Below are 14,573 nucleotides of genomic sequence, written 5' to 3'. Positions count from 1 at the left end.
GAAATGTGTTGCTTATTTTAGTACATGATACTTTTGCATAATGCCATGAAATATATAGGAGCAGTAACTTAATAGGAAAATACCCACTGTGTATGCCAGGTGCTTAAATAATATAGTAAGCATATTAGATTTAGAGTATACGCAGGCTGCCAAACCATTTTACATATGGGCGTTGGGTTCAGAGAAGCCTTTCTGCATACATTCCTCATACCTTGCCATTAAGGATTGGGAGAATAGGCATCTGCTCTTAATTATCTTGGATTCAGGAACAAAATAATGCAAAAAATATGTTTGTTTTCAGAATGGCCAGACCCCAAAGTCTACTCTGTGTGTGCAGAAAAGTTTAAAAAGAAATGTTACAACAAAGAAGTGAGAGAGAGATTGCCTTGTGGACTTGGGGTAAATTTACAGTCATTCATTTTAATGTTGCAACTGGTTATTCCAAGAATTCAAAAGCTTTTCATGATGTCTGTACTGTATGATATTTAAAGCAATGAATGGTACAGCTGGAAATGGCCGGATCAGGCTTAACTCCTTTTAAGTAGTGTACCCACGGTGCGCTTTATTTTCTATTCAATCCCGATTCAACAGGAATTGAATCGGGATCAAAACGCACGGTGCCCTTTACACTTTTTTTTTTTAGACTATATAGTACCAATCTATACTATATACTGCACAGTCCATTTTATATTCAAATGGAAATCGAACGCATTAGATTTTGATTCAATCCCGATGCGTGGCCCCTGTGGATTTGGTTTATATTAGCAATATCGAATGTAAAAATAGACAGTGGGCCTTATTCTGTTCATTCGCTCAGAGGCGGGGATGCACCCTTGCAAATTAACCAAAACCCACTTTACGAATGGTTAGCCCGCACCACCCATTTGCGCCCTGAATTAATTTGCAAGGCTTGCGAATGGATGTTGTACATAAACATCCATTCGCATGCGAGTGGTAACCTCCCCCATCTTTTGATAGTCAACCACCTTCGAATGATGGCAAAGGCGGCCGCATACGTAAGGGTGGCCCAGAACACTCGTACATTTGGCCGAAGACATTCAGGGAATTGGGCAGACAGCTGACATCCGGCTATATGTCAGCTGTCCGCCCCCTGCACGTGTTTCACAACTGCATTATCATATGTACACCCAGCATTTTAATGGGAGTTGCTAATGCCCCAGCCCAGCACCCCATGCCCCTCTCCATCCCCCGCTCGCAAGGCTGTGAGCCAAGTTTGCTGTCCACGCACCCAGCATATGTACATGTGCAGAAATGCAGCTGCGCATACGCAAAACATTGTTCCCTGTTGGGAATTCGCGTCCGAGCGAATGAACCAGAATAAGGTCCAGTGTGTACGCCCTATTAGAGTCTCCTCTCCAAATTGGAGTCTGACAAATTGTCTCATTTTAGCCTTGCACCCTCCCCCAGCTAATCGCGTAATTGCATGAAAATAAAAACTGTGTGAAATGAAGTACTGTAAATGTCTTTAAATGATGGTTGCACTAAAACACCGCAACATGGGACAAGGGAGGCATCAGTTAGAAACCATACTTGCCTAACCTTCTGTGCTGGGAGACTCCCAATTCCCAGTTACAGCAGCCACAGAAGAGGGGCCGCATCTCCCGCATACCATCTGCTTCATAGCAAAGTGGGCAGGATGGGAAGATCATACAAGGAATTGTGCTGCCTTATTGAAGTGTGCGGATTGGAGGTTATAGGGCCATGCCCGTGTGCCCTGAAGTGCACTAGCCTGCTTATTATTGTTCCAAACTGTACTGTGTAAAGGAAGATATGACCTGTTAGGAAACTAGATATAGAATAATCAATATTAATAAAAGGGAGTGGCCAATGGCCAGGAGCCCTAAGTTGCAAGCGGGATTTGTTGGAGGTGTTCTTGTGGTTAGTCGATGATGTGGCCAAGACTCTCCTTACTGATAATTGGGATGTGTACATTATTTTCTGATGAGTCTCTTTTAATGTTTTTTCTTGTAACCAATACCTGTAGCTGGAATTAGGGAGTGGTTGTTGGCTCAAAAGAGAGGACCCATCATCTACATACACAGTATCTCATACCCAGGGCCTCTGAAAGAAGTCATGGGCCTGGGTACTAAAGGAAGTGGGGGCCTAGGCAAATCTGTAAAGTGTGGCCATGCCCCCTAAAAAAATAATAGAATTGCTTTTCCCCCTTTAACAGCTGGCCCAGGTCAGGCCCTTCCACCTAGCCCAGGCATGGGTAGTTAATCCCCGCTCCCCATCGACTCTTGGTGCAACTGCTCATACCTCAGTGAGATTATCCGCTTTTATGTAACTGATAGGCTGCAACCTGCTGAATACTAGTCCAGCCCACAATATGGCTGCCTTTGGCAGGTGTGTTAGATACGGCTCGGGATTACTTCGTCAGTACAATTTAAAAAAAAAAATTCCCCCTCTAGCAAATTTGAAAACTTCACCTCACAATGATATGTCCACTTTTAGGCTTTAATATCCCATAAGTGTTCTGACAGCAAGAGCAGCACGCAGCAATTACAGAGATTACTCGCTTGCAAATGACATCAATGAATAAAAAAAACTCTACAACTGTTGAAACCATTTTATTCCTGTCAGCCCGGGCTGAAGATTTCCCAGCACAAGAGGAATAAGTGTAGGTTATCTGTATGGCAGCCTGTGCTCCTTAGGGAGAAATGGGATTTTGCCGCTTTAGAAAGCCTCACGCTGCTTAAGTGGGGGCATTAACTCTCCCCCTGAGACTCGGCCTCTTCTGTTTTGCTATATTAGGAGAAGCTAATTTTCCCAGAATTTACAGCTATGAAAGACTTAATACTGCTTTAGGAATCGCTAAATACTTGGTTTTCAGGTACACACAGTATATGGTGACAGTTAACATTTTTAATTTAAAGTTAACAACTACCGTAGCTTCTGGCAGCTAAACAGCTCACATAGGTTCCATTCAGCTTCTCTATGACTTGATCCGCACAGCAAAAACCTTTATTGAACAATCGTTAAAAGACTCATATATTTATGTCAGTGAATTGCCCGTGTGCGCACATAAGTCAGCTTTGTGCTAGGGTTTATGCCTGATGAGAGAATAACTCATGGAAATTGATACATTTATTTGCAAAGAAAATCTCGCTTACAAAGGGCCCAATTCTGGTTCATTCGCTCGGACGCGTGCACGCAGCCTTGCGAATGACCCAAAGCTCGCCTTGCGAATGGTTAGCCCGCACCACCCATTTGCACACCGAATTCGCTCGCAAGGCTTGAATAGACATCAATGGATAAACATCCATCCGCATGCCAGTGGGAACCTTCCCACCTTTCGATGGTCGCCTACCATCGAATGATGGCAAAGGCGCACGCATATGTAAGGTTGGCCCAGACCACTCGTACATATGAGCGAAGAAATGCAGGTAATTGTGCGGGCAGCTGACATCCGGCTATTTCATCTGTCCGCCCCGATGCACGTTCGTCATAACTGCATTAGCATATGTACGGCCAGCGTTTTAATGAGAGCGCCCATGAAATGCAGGGTGTACACATATGCTAATGCCCCAGCCCAGCACCCCACGCCCCTCTCCACCCCCCACTCGCAAGGCTGGGAGCGTGCACTTGGCGAGCAGACTTCTCGCCGAGTTTGCAAGCACCCAGCGTATACACAGGCGCAGAAATGCTGCTGTGCATACACAAAACATCGCTCCCCCTTCTGAATTTGCATCCGAGCGAATGAATCAGAATAAGACCCAAAGAGTAGAACAAATACTTAATAGACATAAAAGCCTACAATCAAAGATGATCCACAACTTTGCAAAATGTGCTCATACTGTTAGAGTAAGATATTAAGCATTTGCATATACTATCATTGGTATATTTCTGTAATTACATAGTTTAGGCTCTGTGTGGTCTCACTGGTGTAATGTACATGATGTGAGTACCGCTTTGAACTTGATGATTGAGGCGTGGGTGTTACATAGGGCAATGGCCTTCAAAGTACAGATATTCCAAAAATCATTGCTAGATCTGGGCACTTTGGTGCCCTGGCATTATGTTGGCCGAACAGATTGCTGGGCTTAGGACACAATACTATTCAGTATGTCTCCAGACAGCTGGGTGCCTCCCAGTGTACCAACAAAGTGGACACAAGTGTCTGCCAGGGCCAGCAACAGAAATGTTGGGGTCCAGTACAATACCTCTTCTCCCACCCTTGACTAGTTTGTGTTGACTTTAATCTATTCCCTGCCATAGTACTCTAAGGGGGTTATCAATCTGTGCCCGCGGAAATAGTGCCACATAATGTCTATTCAATGCTGTTGTTACCGACAACATTGACGACTGTCAGATCAGACTTTTTTTAAAGTCGGATCTGTTTTTTCTTTGGCCTTGGATTGACAAATTCATGGTCGTTTTTAGAAAATCCACGTCTGTTTTCGCCGATCCACAGACTTTTTCCTACACTCGACAGCTGGAACATTGAATTCCGACTGTCGAGTTACTGTCAGATCGGATGAAAACAGCCTGGGATTCTGACTGTTGGGACGTTCCGACAGCCGGAGTCCCAGATCGAATACTCCCCTAATTTACTAAAGTGGGTGTTCTATGGAAAATGGGATGTCGCCATAGCAACTAATCAGATTCTATTATCTTTCAGAACCGGCATTCCCAACCTCGGTCCTCAAGGCTCTGTTGGTGTAGGTTTTAGTGATCTCCATGTGTGAGAATTGGTGACTTAATTAGAACCTGAGTTATTTTGAATTAACATTTGTGCCGAAGCCTGGATATCATGAAAACCTGCACTGTTGGTGTGCCTTGGTTAGGAATGCCTGATCTAGAAGGTGCTAAATAAATAAGAAGTAGAATATGATTGGTTGCTATGGGCAACATCCCATCTTAACCCCTTCAGTGGTGGGTTTTTCTGGGCCAGGAGTACCTTAATAGGAAAGGTTTTTCCTGTCCCGAAAAACAGTCCTCTGATGGGGTAGATGAGTCCCAGCACTCCCCTCTCCTCCTGTGACCCAACCCCCCCCCCCTCCCAGCCCCTCTGCTCCAGCAGTCTTCAGTGGAGCTCCCCTGCCGCTGCGGCCGCTGCCAATCATAGCAGCACACTAACCGGCAGCAGGTTCTGGGATGTTCTGGGCGGCTCGGGAGTACTCGGACGCCCGAACACCTGAGCAATCCCGAGTCCCCTGAGCCGTGCCGAACATCTCCGAGCCTGCCACCATCTCTCCCGAAGTAATGGCGGCGTCAGGGGAGCTCCGGCGTACGATCGCCGGAGTGAAGGTGAGGAGGGAGCAGCCTAGTGGGGGTCGCTGGTCAGGTGATGCGCCAATCATCTTTTATTTTATGCAGAAACTTCCTATAGACACCACCCTGGTTATGCCTTGCCAAAACAGAAAAAAAAAAAAGGTTTAAGGACTTAAAATTTTTTGATTATATTCTGACATTTTTTAAAAATATATATTTTTTTATAATTGAAATGTGTTGTTTGCAAAATTAATCATTAAAATGAACTGATTTATGCTAATCCGTATGAATTAGCTGATGTGTACTCAGCCATAAAACTGAAACACAAGGCCCTAATGTATCCTAAAGGTGATTAGGTTTGTTCTGGAAAAAAAAACCCTATACACATATGTACGATTCCTGCAAGTACTTATCCTTCATTTCATGACTGAAGTACAGTAAATTAATTAAATAGCTAAACTTACTTTTAAGTGAAGTCGATGTTAAGCTGCAAAAAATCCAATGTTGTTTTAAATAGGACTAAACAGTTTTAAATGCGCATACCTGAACCATTAACTCAGCTTTGTGTGTGCACTGTAACCGAGGGCAGTGATACATTGCAAACATATGGATGTAGGGAAAATGTTACTCTGAACAATAAAAAAAAACCAATTCAAATACTGAGCTCTTAGCCGTAGACGAGTTATGGTAAAATGCGTGGCTCGGTTTCTTCATCAGTTTTTATGTCAAATTGTTACATTCTGCCCTTTATGGTTTGTATGATGGATGTGGAGCACAGGAGACGTGCTTGTCAACATAATTACAAATCACAAATATAAACTTTTGGGGTTTTTTTGTACAGTGAGAATGTAATTTTTTGGGTGGAGAACTACAATTGTTGCTCCAACTGGGTGCCCATTACTTTTGTCACACAAAGTTGCTAAACCCAATTAAAGTCCTTTCCACAACACCAAAAGTAATGCTTGGTCATCCAAATGGGGCATTTTTCAAACATTTCCCCTTAGGAACCGGGGAACAGAAATGTTGGAGCCTACTGTATTCGTGCCTGAATGGCAGAACAATTGATTCATTGACAGCGGGTGCCCTCTAGTGGGGTGTGCCCCCCAAAAAATTGATGGCAGAATGGATAATCAGATGATAGATAAGGGCTAGATGTACTAAACTTGAAAAGTGATAAAATGGAGATGTATTAAACCACCAGCCAATCAGCTCGTAACTGCTGTGTCACAAGCTGTTTGAAAATTGACAGGTAGGAGCTGATTGGTTGAACTCTGTTACCTTTTTGAATCATCCAGTAGAATGAATCTGGTGGTTTAGCAGTATGGATATAAAATTCCTACCACATTTCTTTATGCCAAGGTTCGATGCCTGCCTACATTATCTAGTGCACAGTTTCAGGATTCTCCTTCCAACTTAGATCCTAGTTTTAAAATGCCCCTAGTCATCAATTATTTAATCTCCGTGATACAGCTGCATCCACTACACTGAGGTGCTGCTTCCACAGTGGCACATTCTTGGCTATGATACATCACCACTCCACTTTGCACCGGTTGATATCAGAGAAAGATGTGATGTACCAATGTTTGGTACACTGTACATGCGCAGGACTTGTTTTGTACATGTGCAGAATGGTTCCAGGGTCATCCGGGGGTTGACAATCTGCAACCATTTGCGGGAAGGAAGGGGGCAGCCATTTCCCAAAATGTAGGTGTGTTGCCTCTGTATTGTGGGAGAGCCGATTCCTGGGTTCCCCTCTTATGACTCTAGGGACGAAGCTGCGGCAGCCAATCTCCAAAGTACTCCAGAGAGCAAGCTGACGGTCTCTCAGAGTGATCCGATGATGCATCATGGGACACAGCAGAGGATCACACATGCGTGCAGGAGGCATAGACTTACACCATAAGCCTCCTGCTGCATTAGCATATGGAACAACCACTACGAAGAATGGTTAATAGTCCCTATGGTGGTATGTAGCTTACACAAAAACTGACCTGTTTTCCACAAAACCAAAATTTACCAACTAAATCTTCTCAGTTATTTTGTAACTCTTGCTGTGTTACTGGTCCAGCATTCGGCACAGGTGGTATCTCTCCATATAGGACTTTGCCTTAAGCTGAGATTACTGGGATTCTTTTAGAGTACCTTCCATGTCAATTTGGTTCGCAACTAGGTCCTGCTCAGCCTTATAAATAACTGAGTCCTCTAATATTAAGTTTGGACATGCCACCCAGAACTAGGTTTTTAATGATCTCGTTATGTAAGTGTGGCAATGTCATAGTTCATCTGCTGACTTTTTAAGGAAGGGGTTGGGCTTTGTTAGAAATGAAGAACTTAATACTAATTAGCACATAAGACTTAGAGGGGTATTCAATCGCCAGCCCTATTCAATGCTATCTTCCCCGACAGGATTGAGCTGGGTTTCTAGGCAGAACGAGCCCGACTTCACAAGCTGAACGGCCAGAAAGTGACGAGCTGCCGGCTGCAGCTCGCCTCTTCCCGGCTGCAACTCGTGGCCACGCCCCCTTCTCGTCACACTGCAGACAGGACATTGAATCCCGCCTGCATGTTCTCAGTCGAGCTGACCGAGAACGGGACAGGTTCACAGTGGTCGGGCAAGCTCGACCGCAGTGACCTACACATTGAATACCCCCCATAGGCACAAAGATGTGATTCTCGATTTTTCTTAGGAGAAGCTTTCCAATTTTCAAAAATTGGTCAAATATTGTGTGAAAAAAATTACAACATTATTAAATTTTGTACAATCAGCACTATACAGTGACAATGACAGCTCAGTTATAACGGGTAAAATTATTAATAGCCAAGTGAGAAAAACTGGGAGCATCCCAATGCTAAAAAACAACTAAAATATGGCATTGCTGTGAAGAAAGGGCAAAAAATATAAGTAATACATACAGTATATAGTACTGTTTATTGTGTCATTAACCCTAGAACACATACAGGGATAATTAAATAATCCAAAGAAACTTGGAATGACTGCCTGCAAAAATGATGTATGTGTTCTAGGGGTGATAATAATAATAATAATAATAATAATAATAATAATATAAGGACACCTGATTACTGGCATACTTGTAGCATCATTTTTGATATACTGTACAACTTACTTTCTACGGTATTATCTGTTTGATACAAGTTATGGTGTTTTGGCAATATGGGTTATCAAAAGACGGTCAGCCAATATCATTGCCTGCCAGGTCACAGTGCACCGTAGAACCTAACATAGAACATGATTTAATATTAAATAATACATTATCTCTACTGGTAATTATTTTTTAAATATCTTTGTTTTTAAAGGACGATCAAAAGGAAACAGTTTTTTTGTCCTAAGTAAGCCAATGGTACTGTCATAGTCAATCCTGCAGCCGGTGGAGAACAGGAGGCAGCAGATACAATACAAATATTGGTTTCAGGGAACTGTGGAGTGAAAGAAGCAGTTGATTAGATAGTTGTGACCATCCGATCAGCAGCTTATGTCAGAGCCCACCATCCAATCAGGAGCCTCTTTTTTTTCTTAATAACTAACATAACCCAAATGTGCAACTATAAAGGCTCTTTACAGAACCTTGCTGTAAAATAATGGTAATTGGTTGCTTAGCCAATCATTCTCACACTAAACCCTGGACGTTAGCTGACTATGGTGGGACTGGTTCCCACTATGACAAGGGGAGCCCATGCTGATATTGGTCCAGCTTGTGATATCCTTTCCATACACGTGTCCTTTTATATGGTGGTTTTAGTTTTGCCAAATAGCTCTACTTGGCGCCTCATGTCCTGTGCAACACGGTCACGCCTAATGACATTTCACTCAATATGTGCATGTTATTTGTATTAATAAAACAACTGGAACTGAAAAAACTGCATTACTAGTGTACACTGACCACTGGGGTGTGCAAAAATGGTACATCTGTGTGCAAACAAGGCTGAAACCTCTTACTCTCCACTGCCACTACCCACTAGGAATTCCTTACAACATCCAATCAGACTCTTCCTCGTATTTTATATGTTTATGTGTTCTCTATAAATCCATCTCTTTATTACATCTTACCCTGTTCCCATCTATACTACCCACACTAATTACTATTCCCATCTATATTACCCACACTAATTACCATTCCCATGTATATTACCCACAATAATTCACATTCCCATATATATAACCCACACTAATTTACATTCCCATCTATATTACCAACAATAATTACCATTCCCCTCTATATTACTCACACTAATTACTATTCCCATCTATATTACCCATACTAATGACCATTCCCCTCTATATTACTCACACTAATTACTATTCCCATCTATATTACCCATACTAATGACCATTCCCCTCTATATTACTCACACTAATTACTATTCTCATCTTTACTACCAACACTAATTGGTATTCTGATCTACATACAGTACTACTCATACCAATAACTATTCCCATCTATTTTACCCACACGATTTTTACCCATATTACTCACACTAGTTACCATTTCCATCTATACCAACCGCAGTAATTATTATTACCACCTGTATTACTCACACTAATTACTATTCCCATATATACTGCTCACAGCAAGTACTATTCCCATCTATTCTACCCACACTAATTTACATTCCCATCTATATTACCAACAATAATTACCATTCCCACCTATACTACTCACACTAATTATTATTCCCACCTATACTACTCACACTAATTACCATTTCCATCTATTCTACCCACAGTAATTATATTCACATCTATTCTACCCACACGAATTACTATTCCCATCTATTCTACCCACACTAATTACTATTTCCACCCATTCTACCCACACTAATAACCATTTCCATCTATCATACTCAGAGTAATTATATTCCCACCTATACTACTCACACTAATTATTATTCCCATCTATACTGCTCACACCAATTAATATCCCCATCTATTCTACTCACACTAATTATTATTACCAACTATTTACTATTCCCACCTACAGTATATAACCCACACTAATTACCATTTACATCTATATTACCCACACTAATTAATATTCCCACCTATACTACTCACATTAATTACTATTCCCATCTTTACTACCAAAACTAATTACTATTCCCATCTATACTGCTCCCACCAATTACTATTCCCATCTATTCTACCCACACTTATTACCATTTCCATTTATTTAACCCACACTTACTATTCCTATCTATAATACTCACACTAATTACTATTCCCATCTATACTACTCATACTAATTACCATTCCCATCTATATTACCCACACTAATGACCATTCCCTTCTATATTACTCAAACTAATTGCTATTCTCATCTTTACTACCACGCTAATTGCTATTCCGCTCTACATACAGTACTACTCGCACCAGTTACTATTCCCATCTATTGTACCCACATTAATTACTCTTCCCACCTATACTACTCAAACTAATTACTATTCCCACCTATACTACTAACAATAGTTTCCATTCGTATCTATCTACCCACAGTGATTTTATTCACATCTATTCTACCCACACTAATTACTAATCCCATCTATTCTACCCACACTAATTACTATTCCCACCTACACTACCCACACTAATTACTATTTTTACCCATATTACTCACACTAATTACTATTCTCCTCTTTACTACAAACACGAATTGCTATTCCGATCTACATACAGTACTACTGACACCATTCCCATCTATTGTACCCACACTGATTACTATTTTTACCCATATTATTCACACTAATTACCATTCCCATCTATATAACCCACCCTATTTACTATTCCCATCTATACTACTCACACTAATTACTATTCCCATCTATACTACTCACACTAATTATCATTCCTATCTATACTACTTACAAAAATTACTATTCCCAACTTTATTACCCACAATAGTTACTATTCCCACCTTTACTACCCACACTAATTACCATTTCCATCTATATAACCCACACTATTTACTATTCCCAGCTATACTACTCACACTAATTATTATTCCCATCTATACTACTCACAATAATTACCATTACTATTCTCAACTATTCTACCAACAAATTACTACTCTCATCGATTCTACCCACACTTATTACCATTTTTATCTATATAACCCGCATATATAATCACCCACACTATTTACTATTCCCATCTATACTACTCACACTAATTACTATTCCCATCTATACTACTCACACTAATTACTATTCCCATCTATACTAACCACACTAATAACTTTTTCCATCAATACTTCCCACTGGGATGCGGTCAATTTGCCGGCGGTCGGGATCCCGGCGTTCAGAATCCCGACACTGGAATCCCGACCGCCGAAATCCCCAAACTTTCTCCCTCCGTGGGTGTCCACGACACCCATAGAGGGAGAATAAAATAGCGTGCCGAGCGTAGCGAGGCACCGGGCCCGCTGCGTGGCGAGCGTAGCGAGCCCGCAAGGGGGGGTGATCCACGTCCCCCCCATGTCGGGATTTCGGCGGTCGGGATTCCAGTATCGGGATTCCGACCGCCGGGATTCCGACCGCCGGGATTCCGACCGCCGGCATTGCGTATCGGATCCTTCCCACTAATTACCATTCCCTTCACTAATTGCTATTTTCATCTATCCTACCCACACTAATTACTATTCCCATCTATCCTACCCACACTAATTACTATTCCCATCTATACTACCCACACTAATTACTATTTCCATCTATACTACCCACACTAATTGCTATTTGAATCTATACTACCCAAAATAATTATTATTTGCAGCTACAGTATACTACATACACGTATTACTATTTCCATCTATACCACACAAACTAATTACTATTCAACACCAGAGGCAGAACTTCAATTGGTGCAGCAGGTGCATTGCACTGGGGCCATGGACAACTACGGGGCCCACTGCTGCCCAAACCAGCAATGTGTTATTGTGAACTTGTGTTGCGGTGGAGAACGTGGGCCTAAATGATATTTTTGCCCCTGGGCCCACAACCCCCAAGTTCCTCAGGAACCAATGCTGGAATGCCGACATTGAAATCCCAACTGCCGCATACTGATTGTAAGTATGTGGGACAGGTCAGCATTAGGTTGGGGGGATTAGTTTTAGGCACTGGTAGGTTTAGTGCTAGTCTGTGGGCAGGGAGGGATACGCATTTAGAAGATGGATTAGGGTTCATTTATGGGGAGAGGGATTAGTTCTCGGCTAAACTTCAGATATATTATTGTTTGGGAGGAACAACAGATTATTGCCCTCATTCTCGTATTCGCAAAATAACCCCGCCGCTCATCGAAGATACCCGGGAATGGATGTTTTGCATAAACATCTATTCGCAAGCTTGCGTGCGGGCCTGAAATTATTCGATGGTTACTGACCATCGAATGACATCTGTAGTGTGACCATCAAATGATTTTGGCAACCCAAATGGATTGCATTCATTTGCCGCGCTGCATGGAAAATCTGCGAATATCGGGGAGGACGGGTTTTTGGAGGAACGGCGGGCGGCTCTATAAGGCTCTCAATGCAGCAAACTAACGCTCCTTTGTGAGCCAACCAGAATTAGGGCCTAAATGCTTTGGCAAAAAGGAATTATTTTGGTGACTTCCTTTGCCCAGGCAAATCACAGCATCCCTATAAGGAAATATATTGTGCAGAGCTGAATTACCGGATTTTATTTCTTCTTTTCTCAAGCCCATAACCAAGTTGCAGCTGCCAGTTGTGCTACCGAGTGTCATTATTTAATCCAGAAAAGAAAATAAGTTTTACATTTTTATGTCATAGACGTACAGTATATAAAATTCCTTAAACCGTGCACAAATCAGGATGGTTTTCAAGTCTGGTTTTAATAAATTAGAAAATGCATATAAAACAGAATAAGGAAAATGCACCAAGGATTTTATTTTACGAAGATGAAATGTATTTACATACCAACATGAAAAACATAGTGCTATAGTGCCACCTACTGTCGTAATGTGAGAATTACCTACTTTCTACTTTATTCTACAATTATTTGTATAGCTGTATTTGATATATCACTATTGCTGGGGTTCTAAATGCATCAAGTACTGTACTGTTTTCCTAGCACACTAAATGTTGCTTAATCTGTGGCACATGTGCCCCAAACAAGGGTTGAAACTAGGGTTTTCATCACTTGGGGCAAGGCAGTAATTTGACCTGAGTCCGTCTCCCCCTCCTGCATTTACATATGGGTATCATACACAGCACCTAGCCCACATTACACGGTTAAATGTTTGGGTTAAAAAGGAATGAGAGATAGATACATTTACATTAAATCATTAGCACCATTTCCCAGCTTTTTACCAAGTATAGTATCTCTTACTAACTGCTCTGGGGCTCATCTACATTTGGATATAAGTCATTTTACAAGATTCCTCTCAGATGTAGCAGTACACACCCACGCTTCTAGGGAACGTCCACAATCTCTTTTGACAATCTCTCCATATTTGGAACTAGACACTTCTTTTGGGTGGAGCCTGACACGCCCCCTCAATGGGGCGCTGTGCTAAATTCTACTACCAACTATAATCTCCCTGAAACAAGTTTACAAAAGTAGGAATGTATGAGCTGGTACCATGTACACGATACTTCCCAACTGTCTTGTTTACATCAGGACAGTCCCGTCAATAGCAGACTGTCCCGCTCTCCCTCCTGTGGGTCACAGTGTCCCACGGATGGGGGGCGGGGGCAGTTGAGGGAGCCGCCGATCACCGGGAGCAGCCGGTGATCTTTAAATAAATGCCGTGCACACCCGCACGGCATCTCAACAGCACAGGGAGGGAGGCGGAGGCTGTCTGTCACCTAGGAGAGCACAGGGCATGCCCACAAATTGACAAATAAGGGGATTGTGAAAATAGGCCACACCCTCTCTACCCAAATCACTGTATGTAAATCATACTTCTCAACTGTCCCGATTGCAGCAGGACAGACCTGCTATTTGGAAATTTATCTTGCTGTCTCTCTTGCAGGTGGCAGTGTCTGTCCTGTGGGACATTGTGATTAAGCGAGGGCTGCATAGGCATGAGGGCATTTAAGAGCCTGAGGATTTTGTGATTGTTTGATAAAGTTAGTTGACGAAGTCTCTTAACCCAGAATCCACAGTGGTCAGGTGTAGCCAATCAGGGGCAGAAGGGGTGGTAGCTTAGGCAGGTTATATAAAGGGTAGTCAGGGTCTCCCACTTCCTCTTTGAGTCTGGATTCCCACCCTCCCTCCCTTTCCTGCTGTGTTTACCACCCGGCCTTTCGGCCGCCACGCAATTTGGCTTCACTAAAATCAATTATAATTGGCGGGAGGGCGCTCTCGACCAG

At 42.3% G+C, this 14,573-nt stretch overlaps 1 protein-coding gene across 5 annotated transcripts in view; it reads right to left on the bottom strand.

Moving 5' to 3' along the window:
* CACNA2D3 (calcium voltage-gated channel auxiliary subunit alpha2delta 3) overlaps window positions 1-14,573 on the bottom strand; it is an 876,035-nt gene that overhangs the window by 275,594 nt on the left and 585,868 nt on the right. The gene's annotated exons all lie outside the window — the stretch shown is intronic.

The sequence above is a fragment of the Crinia signifera genome, chromosome 8 (genome assembly GCF_055691185.1).
Source record: "Crinia signifera chromosome 8, ASM5569118v1, whole genome shotgun sequence".
Classification (NCBI taxonomy): Eukaryota; Metazoa; Chordata; class Amphibia; order Anura; family Myobatrachidae; genus Crinia; species Crinia signifera.
This window is presented reverse-complemented; position numbering and strand designations above follow the sequence as displayed.